Source organism: Calliphora vicina, chromosome 1, assembly GCF_958450345.1.
Source record: "Calliphora vicina chromosome 1, idCalVici1.1, whole genome shotgun sequence".
Classification (NCBI taxonomy): domain Eukaryota; kingdom Metazoa; phylum Arthropoda; class Insecta; order Diptera; family Calliphoridae; genus Calliphora; species Calliphora vicina.
In genome coordinates, this window is record NC_088780.1 from 155,590,347 (window position 1) to 155,603,071 (window position 12,725).

A 12,725-nucleotide genomic window follows, 5' to 3' on the forward strand; every position below is an offset into this window, starting at 1 on the left:
TGGGAGTCTAAAGTAGAGCACCAACTTTAGTTGACAATATAATTAAGCAATTTCGGGGTGTTTTTTTCCAATATTGTGTTTCTGTGTATGTACAAATGTGTTATCTTAACATTTTATTATTTACTATCTGCTGATAATTTTCTATTTATTTGTCTGCTATATTTCTATTTTTTCCAGTTACGAAGTAATTGGGGAAGCGTAAAATTTATAGAGAAGTTGTGTTTAAAGTTTTAGTATTTTCTGGGTCTCTACAGATAAAGTACAATATTTGGTGGTTATTATTATGGTTTGTATGTCATAAGCCATAAAAAATATATACAAAATGAATATACAGACAATTTCTGTTGATTTTTTTTTAAGGGGTGTTTAAACATAAGATTTTTAATATGGAGTCATACTAAATACACTTATATATGTATACAATATATAAAAGAATATATTTTGTAGCTTGTTTAAGTATGAGTAAACAATTTTATATAGATAAAAATATTAAATAAAAAAGAATAAACAAATAAATAGATAACAAGTTCAAATTTATTATTTGTTCATTTAAAATATTATAAAAATCTGTTTGTTAAATTTTATTTTACGCAGCCATTTCAATTTCAGATTTATTCTAACAAAACATCTGCTTGTAATTAATGGGAAAGATTGAAAATAAAATAATTCAAATAATTTAAAATTTTGTTCAAGCTTAATTTATTGTCATAATATTAAGAAAAGAATGATGTGCATTATCTTGGTGCACTAGCCACTTCATCAGCATTCTTTGGTACAATAGTTTTTGGTGTCAAGTAAACGATTTCAAAATAAAAGATATTCATGTTTGATTTTAAGAGAACAAATTCCATAAAAAATTATGTTTATAACTTTATTTTCTATAGAAAATCTTGTTTATAACAGTTTATTCCATGGAAAATTGTTTGTATAACAGTTTTTTCCCATAGAAAATTTAGTGTATTACACATATTGTTTGTATAACAAATTCTTCTATAGAAAATTAAGTGTATAACAGTTTTTTTCAATAGTAAATTTTGAGTATAACAGTTTTTTTTTTCATTGGAAATTCTTGTATAACAGTTTTTTCTATTGGAAAATCTTGTATAACAGTTTTTTTCTATAGAAAATTCTATGTATAACAGTTTTTTCATCAGAAATGTTCGTTTATAACAGTATTTTCTATAGAAAATGGTTTATATAACAGTTACTTTTATAAAAAATTTTGTGTATAACAGTTTTTCTATAGTAAATTTTGAGTAGAACAGTTTTTTCTACAGAAAATATTCTGTATAACAGTTTTTCTATAGAAACAGTTGTATATAACAGTTTGTTTTATAAAAAAAATTGCGTATAAAACTATTTTCTATATTAAATTTTGAGTAGAACAGTTTTTTTCTATAGAAAATTCTATGTATAACAGTTTTTTCATTAGAAAATTTCTATAGAAAATATTTTATATAACGGTTTATTTATAGACAATTTTGCGTTTTTCTATAGTAAATTTTAAGTAGGACAGTTTAATCTACATGAAATATTCTGTATAACAGTTTTTAGATAATTTTATAGATAATTTTGTGTATAAGACTATTTTCTATATTAAATTTTGAGTAGAGCAATTTTTTCTATAGAAAATTATATGTATAACAGTTTTTTCATTAGAAAATTTCGAAATTTTCTATAGAAAATGTTTTATATAACAGTTTCTTTCATAGAAAATGTTGCATATAACAGTTTTTCTATAGTAAATTTTGAGTAGAACAGTTTTTCTCTACAGAAAATATTCTGTATAACAGTTATTTCCATAAAAAATTTGGGTATAACAGTTTGTTTTATAGAAAATTTTGTGAATAATAGTTTTATCTACAGATAATGTTGGTTATAACAGAAATGTTTTGATATAAAGGTATTTTCTACTGAACCCTTTGTGTATGACACTATTTTTATAGAAATGTTTGTGTAACAGATCCTTTTATAGAAAAGTGTGTGTATAACAGTTTATTCTTATAGAAAAAGTATTATTATAGAATTTTTATTATAGAAAATGTTGTATATTGTAGATTTTTTTGTGTATAAAAATATTTCTGCTATAATTTTGTGTATAACTATTTGTTTGAGTAGAACAGTTCCTTTTGCAGATCATTTTTTTTTAATAAAAAAAATGTGTATGTTTTACAGAAAATTTCGTGTATAACAGGAATATATATAGAAATGTTGGTATATAATCCGGTATAACAGCATATTCTACAAACAATTTTGTATATAACAGTTTTATATAAACAAAAATAGAAAAGTGAAAAAATGTTATTTGAATATTAGTTTTCAACCCTGGTCGCAGCTTTTGAAGAGAATAGAGGATCTTAAAAATCGTAAGTTAGTCACAAAGAGATCATGAGAAATTTGTGAAAGTTTTTAGCTTTTAAGGGCGCTGAGAGAAAAATTCTGATTAAATTTTGAATGCGAAATTCAATATTATTATGAAGATATTTTTATGCGATATAATCCAGCTTTATTGAAAGCTACGAATTTAATGATTTAAATTAATGAGATTTAAATAAGTTTCAATAATATTCATGTCATGTTCATAACAACTAACTCGGGTTCGGCCCCTGTAGACTAATAGAGCCCACCACTGATTTTAAGTAATTTCTAATGAGGTTTTAAACCTGAATAAAACTTAAACAAATCTTGCAAAAAAAATTCATAGAAACAGGATGAGCTTCACTTGTGTATAAAAAATACTGTGTTTTTTTTACTTATCAAAATACTTAATTTATTTGTCTTTTAATTAACAAAAGCCAAACAAACTGTTAATTATAAATTTAATATATTGTTAAAAAAAATAAAAAAATAAAACAAAAAGTCATTTAAACACTCTCATATACATTTGTTAACTACTGAGAGCTCATTAATTTTCCATTTCAAAATGCAATTTCAAGTTGATATTGTATTTCTACTTTATTGTGTTGAACCACAATTTGATAGCAAAAACAACTGCAGCAACAAAATGTTTTAATAATAATGAAAAAAAAAGTTTAATATTACTTTTTAAAAAAAAAAAAACATAATAAACCAAATGGCCTTGACCATTAAATATTTATGAAACGAAAAAAATTTTGTTGGCTTAGCAGCAGTGCACTTGCTACGCTCAGCACAATGAAAAATTAAAAATATATACAATAATAAAACAAAAATTATTGTACATATTGTATTATTTATGCATATAAATACGTTTAAATTTCTGTTTAAATATACTATGATGTATGCATAAGTATAAGTACTGCGAATTTAAACAAAGCATCATATAATGTTTTTGAATTTTGTTTGATGGCAGAGAAGAAACCCAAAAAAAAGAAAAAAAATTTATTGATAAAAAAAATAAATCTGCTAGGCAAATGTAATGCATTTGAACACAAATTGAAAACTATGTATATTTAATAAATTATTAAAAGAATTTTTTTACTTAGAAAATTTTGTTACCTTACAGAGAATAAGTTGTACATGTTTACTGTAACCATTTCAAAACAAGTTTTCAATAATATTATGGTCACTGTAATAATCGATATGATTGCGGTAACCATAATTTTACCATCCACATGATTGTAGCAATCATATATATGATTGCAGTAAATAAGTATATGTTTGTAACAAATATTTTTATGTTGTTCTCGGCTTATGGTTATCATAATCTGAAAACAACATATTATGATACAATATAATGATTCATCCTGAACTTGACTATCACAAATATATACTTAATTACTGCTATCATATATATGATTGCTACAATCATGTGGATGGTAAACTTAACCATATTATGGTTAGTACAATCATATAAATAATTACTGTGACTATAATATTGTTAAAAAAACATTTAGAAATTTTTAAATTTTGTTAATTTTTTTTATTTTCATTATTTTAAAAGTAAATTTTAATTAGGCTTAAAAAGGGCGATTATTTCCAACAATTATCATGTATTCAAAATCAAACACATGTCGGATATGAGCTGAAATTTGTTATATATTTATTTCCACTGCATTATCATGCACGGCATTACCCAATGCTAAATACTGCAAGTTGTTTCTTTTGAAGCCATTAGTTGGTGAATTTAATCTTGTGTTAGCACATGCTACAAAATTTGTAATGAAATTTTGATTATTTTTGATAGAAATTTGTTTAAAATTTTATTAATTTTTTTCTTAATAAAAACGTAAAGTTTTATATATCGCTAGAAGGCTTTAGAAATTGATTACAAATTAAATAACAAACCAGTTACCACGAAGTCTGGTTATGTGTTAACTAATAGTTAAACTGACAGTTTTCATTCAAAAATAATTTTAACCGGGAGTATAACTATTAGTTAATGCATAAGTAGGCTTCCTGTTAATGGGGGTTAGTTGCTTAATTCTCCGGTTTTTCATATATAATTTTCCACTGCATTACCGAACACTGCATTACCAAAACTTTGTTGTTTACTTTAAAGCCATTAATTAGATTATGGAAAACAATAAATTAGACATATTATACATCAATTCAAAAAATTTTTAAACATTTTAATAATTCAAAAGTTCATGGTCAATTTTTGGCAAAAACAATTGAGTTTTTGTTTATATGAAAATTTTCATTATGTTTTAAAATGATAGCTTATTCATAATAAATTTTTTCTAGAAATTTTGTTTCATAAAAATTGATTAAGAATTAGGGGACAAATAGTTATAGTTGATCAAACAATTTCAAAACAAAAAAAACTTTTCAAAAATCCTAGAGATTGAAGTTTTTGCATCACTTTCTCTTTTGGTTATTTAAATTATTTATAACACACTTTTTTTATAGAAAACAAATGTAACATATTTGTGTTACCTCAACATTAGGAATTGAAAGAAATGTTCTTTCACCATTGGCAGGCAAACACAAAGAATGTTATAAATTTATTAAAACAAATTTGAAGGTGTCATAAAGATATAAAGCCCCCTCCTCACCCCAATATAAGTATGATGAAATTAAATGTTCACATTTTTTTTTTACAAAAAAAAGAGGAAAATTTTGTTGGCAATGTATATGCTTGTATTTCATAGCACGTTTTCAGTTCAGTTTTTTTTTTAATTTTCAATTTCTTTTTTTTTATTTTTCGCTTTTAAAACAATATTTTTTGTTGTTTGCTAGCTACTCTGCTGCATTATAGAATTTTTGTTAAAGACTTGAATAGAAAATAAAACCAAAAAATAAAAAAAAAATTAAATGTTATATAAATATATAAGTGAAAAATGCTTAAGTATAAGTATAATACTCACACAAACACAGCACTACCTATACATAGAAACGATACAAAAAAAAATATATATTTTTTAGATTGGCTCATATGCAAGACCTTGAAAAATGTTTTCTTCAACGCCAAAACACATACAAGAGAGAAAGAGCCAACTTAAGCGAGCGAGAGAGAGAGAGACACCAGCCCCCTTAGCTCCCAACCGCCCCCTACTTAAAAAGAGTCAGAGAGAGAGAGCCCCACAATGAGTGCGAAAAAATATATATATAATATAATAAAAGAAAATAATATATTTAAAATATTGCACAAAATAATTGCAAAACAACTGAAAAATGTTGATATATTGTTCTATAGAAAATGAAATTAATTAAAATTAAACACAAAAACAACACAATATAACTCAAAGTTAAGGTATAAAAACATATTATTAAATTAAAAAAAAAAATAATTTAATAATTTATTAAAACACAACCATAAATAATATGTGTTAAAGCATTTCAATTAAATAGAAAACCAGCTGTTTTCATTTTTATTATAATTCAGGTAAATGAGGCATTTTAATAATGTTAAAAAAAAAACCAGCCAGGGATATTAGAAAATACATTTTTAAATCACAAAACAAAGAAATAATTTAATTTAATAACATTGTTTAACAGCTTTTGAATACTTAATAATAAAATATTATAGAAAAAACCAGCAGAAAGGAATTTGCATTATTAATTTTATTTAAAAAATTAGCATACTTTAAGGATATAAAGGAATTAATCAATAAAACCATGTTTCATTTGTAATATAATAATAACAAATGAAACATATTTCAGAAAAACCATAACCATAAATTTACTAAAAGTAGGTTTTATTTATGAAATATTAAAACATCCTTAAGGTATGCTTTCATCATTGTAATTTAAAGTTATATAAACAATTTTCAATTTTAAATGCATTTTCTTAACCACTGTAAAACCCTTACAACCCTTACATATTTAATATCATGATTAAATGTATAATTTATCTCTGCTGTTTACCAATCGATTTTATTATTTATAATTTATGTTAGAAATTACATATAATTTGTATTAAAAACACTTTATAAATTATAGGAATTTCTATTAAGTAATGAAATTTCCTAACAAAAAGTTAGGAAACAAGGGCTGAGAGAAAAATATGTTTCAAATATGAAATAATTAAAATTTAGCAGTTTTGAATTTTTAAAGCTAAACAGCTAACAATAAACAGTGAAAGACAGCCAAGAATGATTCACAACAAAATAGTGGAAAAACAGTAATAAAATTAATTAGAAATTGAAATTTATAGAAAAAAAAAACCTAGAAATATTTTATGTTCAGGCAAAATAATTCATACATTGTAATTATATATCAGACAAACTAAAAACAAACAAATTATTGTTCAATACAATACATTTTTTCTGACGGACCTAAAATAACTAAGAAAGGCCTGATTCAGAAACATGAACGAAAAACCATTTTAAAAGTTTCTTATGAAAATCCCTAAGTTTACAAATAATTTTATAAAAAAAATTGAAAATTGTTTTGCAGTCAAGTTTCTGAAATAGGTCCTAGATTCTATAAACATTCACGTCCAAAGAAAAAATATTGTAGTACATGTTTTCTGTAACCATTTCAACATGTTTTTTAACCATATTGTGGTCCCTGTAATTATTTCTATGTTTGCGCTAACCAAATATGTTAAAACTACCATCCATATGATTATTTCAATTCTATGATTATAGTAAATAAATATATGTTTATGGCAATCATGTTCATCATGAATCAATATACAATATCATAATATGTATGTTGTTTTCAGATTATGATAACTAATCTACCATTTCATCATAAAAATGGTTGTCACAAACATATATATCATATATGATTGCTACAATCGTGTGAATCGTAACATTAACATATTATGGTTACCTCAAACATATAATTAAATACAGTGACCATAGTATTGTTAAAAATCGTGTAAAAATATTGTCATGAACTCGGAACTCACATAATCCATTTAAATCACATAATATAAAATGGACTAAAGTATAACAGACATATTTGTTGAAATATCAGACTGCATTTGAACGACAAAATACTCTCAAAAGTTATTAAAAAGAAATGTTTGAAAAATTTTTGTTGAAAACCTTGCCAATAAGCATTTTTACTGGAATTCAAGTCTTGAATTATAGTTAAGTGTAATTCAAGCCTTGAATTACAGTTAAGTGTAATTCAAGCCTTGAATTATAGTCAAATGTAATTCAAGCCTTGAATTACAGTTAAGTGTAATTCAAGCCTTGAATTACAGTTAAGTGTAATTCAAGTCTTGAATTATAGTCAAGTGTAATTCAAGCCTTGAATTATAGTCAAGCAATTAAAAAGGAAACATAAATTCAATCCATTAAAAAATAATTCTAAGATTTTCTAATAAAATATTCAGGTAAAAACTAGTAGATTTTAAAAATAGGTTTAATTTCTCAAATCACTCAATCAAATTTAATAATAAATTGATTGTATATCATGATACAATAATTGTAGAAGGTAGAATCACTAGGGAGAATTTTAAATATTTACCCCTATAACGTCAAACTTATTTTGATTTTATTCATATTTTCTTTTGTTTGACGTTACAAGAATTGTATAATTGAGAATTTATTTTCTACTGAGTGTACCTTATATTGTTGTGTCAGGATTGTATATTATATCACTAGTTCTAAGAGAAATTAACAATGAGTCAAACTTATTTGTTTGAAAACTGAACGATTTTTTGAATCGGACTCTAAAAAGAAAGTTCTTGCATTCGTATAAAAGCGAAATAAGTATTCGACCGTGCGAGATTTTTTATTTGGGATTCCCTTATACGATGGCGTTCGAGTGAGTTTTTACTGGAAAGCTAAGAATATTATAATGTATTCATTACTAAATACTGAGAAAAATATGAACAATCAAGCTTTATTAATATTAAATTACTAATGAACAAAAATAGACTATAACTCGAAAGCGATTTATGATATGTAAAAATTATCTTTAAACAAAATGTGGCAAATTTTATTTTACACAAATTGATCTGCAATATGTAATAAATGAGGCCATCAGGGCAAAAGTGATGTAACCCACAAAAAAAAAACACAAATTCAAGCCTTATGATTCTTATTTGAAACACATTTAATTTTTTCAAATATTTTTGAATTTTAAAACATAATTAAATTTACTTTCATGTCAAATTCCAACAAAAATGTTCAAGTGCTTGAATTTGTCATGAAAGTAAATTTAATTATGTTTTAAAATTAAAAAATATTTGGAAAAATTAGATATTTTTCAAATAAAAAGCATTAGACTTGAATTTATGTTTCCTTTTTTACTGGATAATGCTATTGATATAAAGTGTAATACAACTGCAATTTTAATTGCTTGACTATAATTCAAGGCTTGAATTACATTTGCTTTGAAAACCAGCAAAAATGCTTATGATGTAAAATGTTCTACTTTTCATAGAAAATCATGAAAGTTGTTATAGAAAAACTTTCATAACTTTTGAACCCATGGAAATATTATTTTATAATTTTCACAAAGTAATTAAACCCAATAATCACCAAAAAATCAAGCAGTGCAACATTTTGTTGGAATTTGACTTTAATGCAAATATAATTAAGTTTTAAACTTGAAAAATATTTTTCAAATAAAAAGCATAAGGCTTGAATTTATGTGTACTGGAGAATGCTATTGATTTAAAGTGTAATACAACTATAATACAATTGCTTGACACTAGATTCAAGGCTTGAATTACACTTGCTTTCAACATTGATATCCAGCAAAAATGCTTATCGGGGAAAAATATTCCACTTTTCATAGAAAAATCATGAAAGTTGTTATAGAAAAACTAACATAACTTGTGAATCCATGGGAATCTCATTTTATAATTTTCACAAAATAATTGCACCAAAAGCACTAAAAATTCAAGCACTTGAACATTTTGTTTAAATTTTACTTATGTTTTAAACTTGAAAAATATTTGTCAAACTAAAAAGCCTAAGGCTTGAATTTATGTTTCCTTTTTGACTGGAGAATGCTATTGATATAAAGTGTAATACAACTATAACTCTATTGCTTGACTATAATTCAAGGCTTGAATTACACTTGCTTTCAACTTAAAATCCATTAAAAGATCTTATTGAAAATAAAAATAAAATTTTCTGAGTTAGCCAGTGGTAAAGTACATTTTCCAATTTTTGAGGCCATTTTACTAAGAAGATATAGAAATTTTATAAAATATTTGTAAAGCTAGAACTGAAACCTTTGAAAAGACATGATATTTGTTAAAATAAATTGGGGCGTTCCAAAGTTGTACAATCCTGATCATGGCTAATTTTGCACACAAAATTTACAAAATGTCCAAATTTAGAGGGTTATAGAAAATGAACCGTATATGATATAAGCCTGGTTTATATGCCATAAAATTCGCATTTAGGAGTAGAATACATGATTTGAATTTCAAACAAAATCCAACTAGAGAAACAGAATTGCCCAATACACGATTTTTTCAACAAACAGGGCAGAAAAGGGGCAGTAAAAGGGCAACATTTTTTAACGGAAAAGAAATGGGCGTAAAATTAACTAATTAAATGTTTTTGGGAACAACTATTGAAATTGTTGAAAGAACAAAAAATAAACTAAGGAAAACTTTATTTTGGAATTAATCAATATAACATTTTTTCAACAAAGAGGGCAGCAAAAGGGCAACATTTTTTCACAGAATAGAAATGGTCATAATGGTCATTAGAAAATAAAAGTAAAGCCTTATTTTATAAAACGAAGCGTTCAGAAACATAAGCAATTTGTAGGAAGAATACTGGGAAAAGGGTTTGAAAGTTGAATTTTTTTCAATACAAAATTAGTTTAACGTTTGTCGTTGCGTTTTATAAAATGAGGCCCTAAATGTTTTTGGGAAAAACTATTGAAATTGTTGAAAGGACAAAAAAGAAAAAGAAACTCAAGAAAATTCTATTTTGGAATTAATCAATACAACATTTTTTCAACAAAGAGGGCAGCAAAAGGGCAACATTTTGTCACAGAAAAGAAATGGCCATAAATTTTTTAAAAGGGGAAACGCAAAATTAACTAATTAAAGGTTTTTTATAACAACTATTGAAATTGTTTAAAGAACAAAAAAGAAACTCAAGAAAACTCTATTTTGGAATTAATCAATACAACTTTTTTTCAACAAAAAGGGCAAAATTTTTTCACAGAAAAGAAATGGAAATAAATTATTTAAAAAGTGAAACGAAAAATTTTGTAAAATTAATAAATTAAAGGTATTGAAATTGGTTGAAAAAACCAACTACAAAGATTATATAAAAAAAGGGAAATGAAATCAAATAAAATAAAACCTATGATCTCATTTGAATAAAACAAAATAGCTGAATATGTAATTTCAAAACAACACAATTCAATAGTTAGTCAGACAATAAAATAAATTGAATAAATAGGTATTTCAATATTAAAATGAATATAATAAGAACCTGTTTCTATTTCGTATTTAGAATAATTAAACTTAATTAAACACAAATAAACGCTTTATATAATAAGTATTTGAAATAGTTAAAAAAAAAACAAAAAAAAATAAATTTCAATAAGATGAGTGTATATGTAAGTATGTATGGGGGTTTATATGTATGTATGTGTTTAAATGTTTAAATGTATTAATGGATTTACGTAGTATGATGAGAGTTATTGGTCAAACCTTAAAATTTGTTATCAAGAGATTGTTTTTTTTTTTTTGTTATTTTCTAAAACTAAACTAATGCTATTAATTTTTGTTATTTTAATTTAATATTGATTTTTCTTTTTGGTTTCATAAAAAAAGGTTTTTGTTTTCTTTAACTGAGTTACACTCACTTTTTCTGATATTTTTTTTGAATTTTGATTTGACACAATACACACAAAAATCTCTTTCGTTTCAATAATAAAAAAAAACTGGTTTTCCCCAAAAAGATTCTATAAGAAAGAATGTTGTTTTTTTTATTACGTATGTATTTTATATAGATATTTATTTGTTAAAGTAGTTTCACTTTCTGGTTTTTTGTTTCTTTTTTTTAAAAAAGAATTTTTTAATTTTTTTTCTAAAGCTTTAGCTTTTTCTTTTATATATATTTTTTTAAATAAAAAAAATTTAAATAAATTTTGTTTTTGTTTAAGTAACTACCAATACATATAACATTGCATTACATTACATACATATAAATAAGATTTTATCCAATTTATTTACACTCATCTTACGATTTAAATCAAGTTTAATTTTATTTCGTAATACAAAAAAAAAAACTTAATTGAACAAAAAAACGCGCGTAATCACGATTTAATTTGAAAATAACGTGTCGTCGTAGTAAATATTTGGTTGCTGATGTTAAAGTTGTTTAAATAAAATAAGAATTACTTTTAAAATTGTTTAATACAAGCCAGAAAATGTATCTATCTGCCTGCTACCCGTATTTTTATTAATTAGAAAAATGACACAATACCACGTTTGAGAATGTTGGAAAAAAAAATTACAAAAACTATATATGTAGGTATGTAGTTTAATAATAATAATAAATTATTTTATAAATTTTTTTTTGGTATATTACTTTTTTTCTTGTTTTTTTTATATTTTGTATCTTTTAGATTAGAGCGCGTTTCCAACTGAAGATATTCGTTCCATTTACATAGACACACACACACAAAAGAATGAATTAAAAGCACGTTTTGCTGTACAGATTTTTTTTTTAAAAGAGATATTTTTTCTTTTTTTTTTTTGTTTTAAAATAGATGTAAAAGTAGTACGTTCAAACTGAAACTATCGCCTGTGCTCCGTTGTTTTCAATGTGAAAAACACAACTGAAATGAGAATTTTATTAATCAACATGAACAAGTTGAAAACGGAATAGTGTGTGGAATTGAAATTGTTGTTGTTGCGCGCCTCAGATTTGGAGATGTGGTGGTTTTTTTGCTGTTTACTGCAGTGGCTGTTTGGTTTGCTGGTTGGTAGCTCAGTTGGACTGCTAGGCATGGCTGCCAGATTTTACGATTTTTTTTGTTTCATTTATATCAAAGTAGCGTTTTGACGATTTTCTGCATTATGAAAATATATCACTTAAAGAAGAATTTCCTCATTTTGTTTGTAGTCAATAAAATCAATATTTAGATTTTGAATTACTTGAATTGAAATTTTTAGATTTTAAATCAGTATTTATTACATATTGAACTGGTTTTAATTATTTCATTATTGAATGAAGTAATCATGTGTTCAAAAACTAAATTTTCTAATAATTTCTACTGAATTTTAAGTTTTGAATTTGAACAATTTTGGTTATTGGTTGAACTTTAATAAAAAACACAGAGAAAACTATTTCCTAAAAAGTTTCAATTTAAATATTTATCACATATTGAACTGGTTTCAATTATTTCATAATTGAATC

The 12,725-nt window shown here is 24.3% G+C and overlaps 1 protein-coding gene across 9 annotated transcripts in view; it reads right to left on the reverse strand.

Annotated features, from left to right (window-relative positions):
* pasilla (RNA-binding protein Nova-1-like protein passilla) overlaps positions 1–12,725 on the reverse strand; it is a 155,096-nt gene that overhangs the window by 57,832 nt on the left and 84,539 nt on the right. For 3 of the 9 annotated variants that reach the window (XM_065516279.1, XM_065516280.1, XM_065516278.1), the window contains exon 1: positions 11,895–12,270. The exons of 1 other annotated variant lie outside the window; for it this stretch is intronic. The gene's annotated coding sequence lies outside the window, so the exon portion shown is untranslated. Of the gene's footprint in view, positions 1–11,166; positions 11,266–11,894; positions 12,273–12,725 lie in introns of those variants that run through there. 5 more of the 9 variants (XM_065516275.1, XM_065516276.1, XM_065516274.1 and 2 more) reach the window with 4 other exon arrangements.